Source organism: Eutrema salsugineum, unplaced genomic scaffold (genome assembly GCF_000478725.1).
Source record: "Eutrema salsugineum unplaced genomic scaffold, Eutsalg1_0 scaffold_7, whole genome shotgun sequence".
Classification (NCBI taxonomy): Eukaryota; Viridiplantae; Streptophyta; class Magnoliopsida; order Brassicales; family Brassicaceae; genus Eutrema; species Eutrema salsugineum.
In genome coordinates, this window is record NW_006256486.1 from 9,033,434 (window position 1) to 9,040,366 (window position 6,933).

Sequence of the window (6,933 nt, forward strand, 5' to 3'; positions counted from 1 at the left end):
TTCGTTCTGCCAAAAGCATGCATCAAAAAGATTAATTCTTTATGCAGTGGATTCCTTTGGAATGGGTCAGACGAAGGTCACACTGCAAGAGTGGCATGGGAATTTGTCACAAAACCAAAGAATGAAGGAGGATTAGGTATTACGGACCTGGTTTTCTGGAACCGTGCGTGTTCGATCAAGCTAATCTGGCTTTTATTCTTCCAATCGGGTTCTGTTTGGGTGGCTTGGTTCAAGCATGAAGTACTCCATGGCTGTCTAAACATCTTCTGGACGATCAAGACAAACAACAAGCACTCGTGGATGGCAAATAAGCTAATTAAAATAAGGAGTGAGGCTTTTGGATGGATTAAGCTGCGAGTGGGTAATGGAAAAAGCTATAGATTTTGGTCAGATAACTGGTCTCCTTTTGGGAGTTTGGAATCCTTCCTCCAAGACAGAGGAGGTTCTCGGCTGGGAATCAGAACGACATCAACTCTTTCTGATCTGTGTATTCACGGCATCTGGCTTATTCCTCCGGCAAGAACTGAGAACCTTGTCACTCTTCAGGCCTTTCTGACCACAATTAACTTGAGTGAAGAGGAGGATTACTTCGAGTGGGAGATTGATGGGAAAGTACAAAAAAAATATTCAACAAGAGAGATTTACCAGCGACTGAAAGGAGAAGGAGTAGTTGTGCCTTGGAAAAAAATTGTCTGGAATTCAGGAGGGATTCCGAAGCATAGTTTTTTAACTTGGCTATTTGTTCTTAACAGATGTCTGACAAGGGACCATATTCTTGGTTGGGGGTTACAAACTGATCCCTTTTGCCTGATGTGTAATGCCTTGCCTGAGTGTCGAGATCATTTACTCTTTGCATGCGCAACCTCCTGGTCAGTTTGGTCTGTGGTGGGTATGAGATGCGGCTTGATCCCTGAAAGAGATTGGGGAAGATCATTTTCCCAAATGCAGCTATTGGTAGGAAAAAAAGAGAAGAAGCGTCTCACAGTTTTGGGATGGCAGTGCACTATTTACACAATATGGGCAGAGAGGAATGCAAGACTTCATCAGAATAGTTTCCGATATGTCGATTCCTTGATCTCCCAAGTTGATCTAATTGTCAGGAACCGGATCTCCTCCTACAGGGAAAGGAACCAACACCTAGCTTCAGCAATGATGCAATTATGGATTTCAACTTCAGCTTTAGGAAAAGGTTCATAATTTGAGCTCTCTTTGGGACCTCTCTGGAAATATCGCACTTCTCTGCTCTGCTTTCAAAGCGACGACGACGGTTCAACTACCCCTTGGGTGTATTCAATTTCTGGGCTTAATAGCTTCTGGTTCAATTAAGATTTTTTTTTAGTGGGCTACTGGGCTTAGCCCAATAGGGTGCTTACCCGAATTAGTCTGAAGGGCTTGTAATATTTTACATTTCTCATGCTTTAATAGAAAATCCTTTTTGCAAAAAAAAAAAGAAAACTGATTTCTGTCTTGTATTGTCTCCACAACTTCTTAGTTTTCCTCTTTGGCTCTTTGTTTCAATCTACTTAACTTTGATTTCATCCGATCCCAATAAAGAGAAGCTCTCTGATTCATGTAATTTTGTTTGACTCTTTCTTTATATATTTTTTGCTTTGTTTATATTTAGAACATAACAATAAATGTTATAAAACACAGATGGTGATTTATAGGGATTTGTGTTTCTTTTTTTATTAGTTCAAGTTGTTTGGTTGGAACCTGGAATGCTTCATGGGGAAAGATTGATTTAATATTCACTTAAATCATTCAGTGGTTTTGCAGACATTAATGGGGGTGATACTACAAAAGAAAATCTACTTCAAATTCCGAAAGTAATTTGGATGATTTAGAGGATTTGCGGTAGGATCCTCCTGAAAGAAGAAAAAATATCGTATTACCATTCAAATCAAAGAGATGAGGTAATTAGAGGTGCATGTCAACCTTATGGTCATACTTTTGAAAAAAAAAATTGAAAAAGCAATGAGACGATTTAACCTAGTTTGGTTTGATAAATATGGTAGTTGTTAGAATATAGCGCATTAAAAACAAAGCATCTTGCTTGTGCTGTTACTTATTCAGAGATGACATACCAAAACAAGGTGGAAATTATGTGTTTATGACAGAAAGTTTTTTCTTGTTGGAATAAGCCTGAAACTTTATCTGAACACGTGGTTGGAATCAACAGCTTTTATAATATGTTAAGAGATATGATGATTTGATGAACCAAAACCACTCCATTTTGCATGCTTTGTATAAGCAAGATGATGTGGTGAAAATGAGTATCAAATCCGGTTAAATGCTTCAATAGATGTTTCTAGATTCTTGTTACTACAGATATTACTTTTTCATGGTCATGATGAGAAAAAATATTCTGCTAGTAAAGGAAACTTTTTAGAGCTTGTAAAATACATTGGAGAACAGAATGATGTTGTAAATAAGGTTATTTTAGAAAATGCTCCAAAAATAACCAGATGGTTTCTTCATTGATTCAAAAGGATATTGCACATTGTTTTGTAGAAGAAGTACTGAAATTTATGTGGAAGAAATTTATGTAGAAGAAATTCATCATGGAATTTTTGGTTTGTTGGTTGATGAGTCTGCTGATGTTTCTGATAAAGAACAAATGACGGTTGTTTTCCAGTTTGTTGATAAAAGTGGATCAGTTAAAGAAAGATTTAAAGAAATATAAAGGAAACATATTCCTTGTCTCTGATATCTGCTATTGATGGCTTGTTTGCAAAATATGGTTGAGCATTAAAAGAGTGAAATGACAAAGTTATGATGGACCAAGCAATATGACAGGTGAGTTTAACAGTCTGAGATCATTGGTTGCCAGAGAAAACAGCTCAGGCTATTATGTTCATTGTTTTGCACTTTTACTCATCAACTTCAGCTGGTTGTGGTGGCAATTATGAAATACACACTGATATTGGTAGTTTTTTTTATATGGTTTCTATGTTGTTGAATGTGGTTTGCAAGCGAAAATATAAGTTTCTGGATATTAATCGAAACAGCGTGGAGAAAAGAATTGATAGTGCTGAGATCAACACTGGAACTGGATAAAATCAAGAGAAATTTCTTCCAAACCGTGGAAATACTTGTTGGGGTTTTCATTATAAAACATTGCTGCAATTAGTTGAATTATTTCCTTCCATCATTGAAATTTTTGAGTTTGTTTAAGATCAAAGCGCTCAAAAAGATGTCAAGCATATGGTCTTCTCAAATATTTTCACACATTTGATTGTGTGTTCTGTATGCAGATAATGTTACTTATTTTGGGACTCACTGGGAATCTGTCAATGGCTTTGCAAAAACAAAATCAGGACATTTCGAATGCCATGTCACTTGTAGATTCAACTAAGCAAAAATTGCAAAAGCTTTGAGAAGATGGCTGGGATTTGTTTACGGATAAAGTTTCTTCTTTCTGTAATAAGTATAATGCTAAATGCTCAAAAAGGATGAAGACTTTGTGGATTCAAGGAAGCAAGAAAAAAAAAACAGGTATAACCAATCTACATCATTATAAGGTCAACTGTTTCTACACCATTCTGGATTTGCAGCTTCAAGAGCTTAATGATTGAATTACCGAGGTAAACAGTGATCTGCTCATTTCTATAGCTTCTTTGAGTCATGTTGATTCCTTTGGCGAGTTTGATAAGTCAAAGCTGATGAGATTGGTTAAGTTCTATCCAGATGGCTTTAGTTTTGGGGATCATTTATCTATTGAGCATCAACTTGAAATCTACATTGACATTGTAAGAAATCGATGAACAGTTCAAGAATTTAAAAAGTCTTTGAGATCTTTCTCGGCTGATGGTGGAAACACAAAAGCATCTTGCACACCCTTTGGTGTATGGGCTTTTAAAGTTAGTTTTAACTTTGTCAGTTGCTACTGCAAGTGTTGAAAGGTGTTTTTCTGCAATGAAACTAGTGAAAACCACCACACGCAACCGAATTGGAGACGAATTTCTAAGTGATTGCTTAGTATGCTATATTGAAAAGGAGTTTTATAAGTATGTTACAAATGAAACAGTAGTGAAAAGATTTCAATCATTGAGAGAGTGTAGAGTACATTTCTAGGTTTTTATGTGCTTTTGCAATGACATTTTTAAGTTTTATTTCATATTTTTATCTTAATAATTTTTTTGTTTCTCCCACTAATAAAGTAATTCCTAGATCCGCCAATGTGAGCAGTGGTTTTTTATTCTCGTCTATATCATTGTTAATGAACTCATCATGTTTTTTTACCACAGTTGGGAAGTTCTTAGACCATAAATGGCGAGATAACACCAGCTGATGAGTTTAAAAAAGGAGAGTCGCAAGTAAAGAGGAAGAAGAATGTTTGCCAGAGAAATATTTGTATCGTAATTTGCATCAGCTATGTAATTTATTTCAGCTTGCTAGAACTGCATTTATAAAGTGTTTCAGGCTTGACCGCGAAGAGATTGATGATTCTATGAGACATAAAGATGAAATTCTTGTGAATAGAACAATAAACATACTCACACGTTGCATTTTTAATGTGTTAGAGATCAGTGGCAGATCTAGAAAAAAAATTAGTTGGGGGACATAATTTTATAAACAGAGAAAAAAAAATTAGTTGGAGGCAATTTTTTCTTTTTTACCATTAAATTTAAAATATTTTAGATTAAATTTACCTAAATTATTTAAGAAAAATAAAAAACAGTAGGAGGCATGTGACTGTGACCCCGTTGGATGTCTGCCCCTGTTAGAGATCATAGAATTTTGATTGTGATGATAATGCAGAATAAAACTTTAGGTTTATGATTGTGTATGGGAATCTTTGAAAGAAAAAGTTATAGAATTTGTTGAAATTTAACAAAAAAAAAAAGCCAATGAAGAAGAAGAATGCTGTGATGTGGTGATGGTGGGATAATGGGAAGTGGAATGTGGTGAATTGGTAAATTTGTTTTTGTTGTAGTTTTTGAATTTTGAGTTTTCATAGAAGTTTCCGATCATTTAGGTGGCTTATGGTGACGAGGAGGAACCGGAGATCAGCATGCAGGGAGCCGACTGAAGTGGAGGAGGATTGTTCTATGCAGGGAGTTGACTGAAGTGGGGGAGGATTGTTCTATGCAGGGAGCCGACTAAAGTGTAGTGTGTTCTGCTCATATTTCAACATAAAATATACATATATTGAGTCCGTTTTACATATGGGCCTCCAAAAAATAATTAAAATCATATTTTTTTCTTAAGGTTTCAAAGTTTAAATGTGTAATGATCACAAAATTATTTTTACAAGTTAGATTTTGTTTACACCGAAACAGTAAAATCTTTACAGTGAAATTTTATCTATAATCATAGCCTAAACAAAATCGCGAAGCTCAAAAGTGTAGGTCTACGTTCTAGGTTTCGGAAACCATCGCTAACCTCAATCACGAAGCTCAAAAATCAAAATTATGTAAATTTTATGGACTATTAGCTAATTATAGGTAAAGATGAGTAAGAGTTTGTGTTCTAACGTAAGAGATAAAGAAAGAGAGTGGAGGGAGCAAAGCTTTTATTCTTTTCACTTATATTCTCTTTGTTGTAGTTGTAATGGTAGTAGTACCTTTCTCTTCATGACAATCATCTATTTATACATGAAGAGATAGAAAAAAATCAAGACATGTGTAATGGTGATTAGGATATCACCTCTTTCTAATACAAATATTAGTGTCCAACTAATTGACAAGGGTCCAAGGAAGTGTAGAAAGATGATAAGTAACAATGATGGATAATCATACCTTTTTCTTAACACTCCCCCTTGAGTATCCATCACCATTGATGTGTTGCATGTTGCCTCATTAAAACCCTATCATGGAAAAACTCATTTGGGACAAAAACCATGAAAAGGAAAAAGAGTACAACCATGAAACTCCCCCTGGATATACTCTTTCTTTTTTAGATCTTGTAGACGTCGCATTCCAATGCTGTGAACATGCTTTCTGAATGTTGTAGTAGAAAGCACCTTCGTAAAAAGATCTGCAGCATTGTCACTTGAACGAATGTATTGAATGTCCACTTCTTTATTTTCTCGAGCTCTTGAGTGTTGGAGAAAAATCTTGGAGGGATGTGTTTTGTTCTCTCACTTTTGATGTAGTCTTCTTTGAGTTGAGCAACACATGCAGAATTATCTTCAAACAATTTTGTTGGCTCCTTATTCATGATTATGCCACTTGCTTCTTTTATGTGATGAATCATAGATCTGAGCCATACACACTCTCTACATGCTTCTGCAATAGTTTCTGCATAATTTGAGGAAGTGGCGACCAGTGTCTGCTTTTGAGAACGCCAAGAGATTGTAGTACCTCCAAATGTGAAAACAAATCCGGTTTGCAATCGAGCTTTATGTGGATCTGATAAAAACCTGCATCTGCAAAACCAACTAAACCGAATTTGGCGTTTCTAGGGTAAAATAATCCCATATCAATTGTTCCTTGAAGATAACGGATAATAAGTTTAATTCCATTCTAATGTCTACGTGTAGGGGACAAACTATATCTTGCAAGTAGATTGGTAGCAAATGCTATGTCCGGTCGGGTACAATTCGCAAGATACTTCAGGACCTAATATTTCTTTGTTATCTTCACAAGGTCGGAACAGATCTTTTTCATATCAAGAGATCGATTAACCATTGGAGTACTCAAAGGAGTCGCTTTATCCATACGAAAGCGCTTTAATACCCTTTTAGTGTAATTTGATTAATGTACAAATACTCCATCTCGAAAATGCTCTAGTTGTAATCCAAAACATAACTTTTTGTTTCCGAGATCTTTCATTTTCAAACATTTCTTTCATATGATCTCTCGCTTCTTCAATATCCTTTTGAGTTCCAATTATGTTCAAGTCATCAACATAGCAGCAATGATCACAAATCCAAATAAAGATTCCTTAATAAACACAGAAGGGCATATCGCATTGTTAATATATCCTTTA

At 35.5% G+C, this 6,933-nt stretch overlaps 1 pseudogene; it reads left to right on the plus strand.

Annotated features, from left to right (window-relative positions):
• The first annotated feature begins 300 nt into the window (after positions 1–300).
• On the plus strand, positions 301–4,074 carry LOC18010735 (annotated as a pseudogene).
• Positions 4,075–6,933: the final 2,859 nt, after the last annotated feature.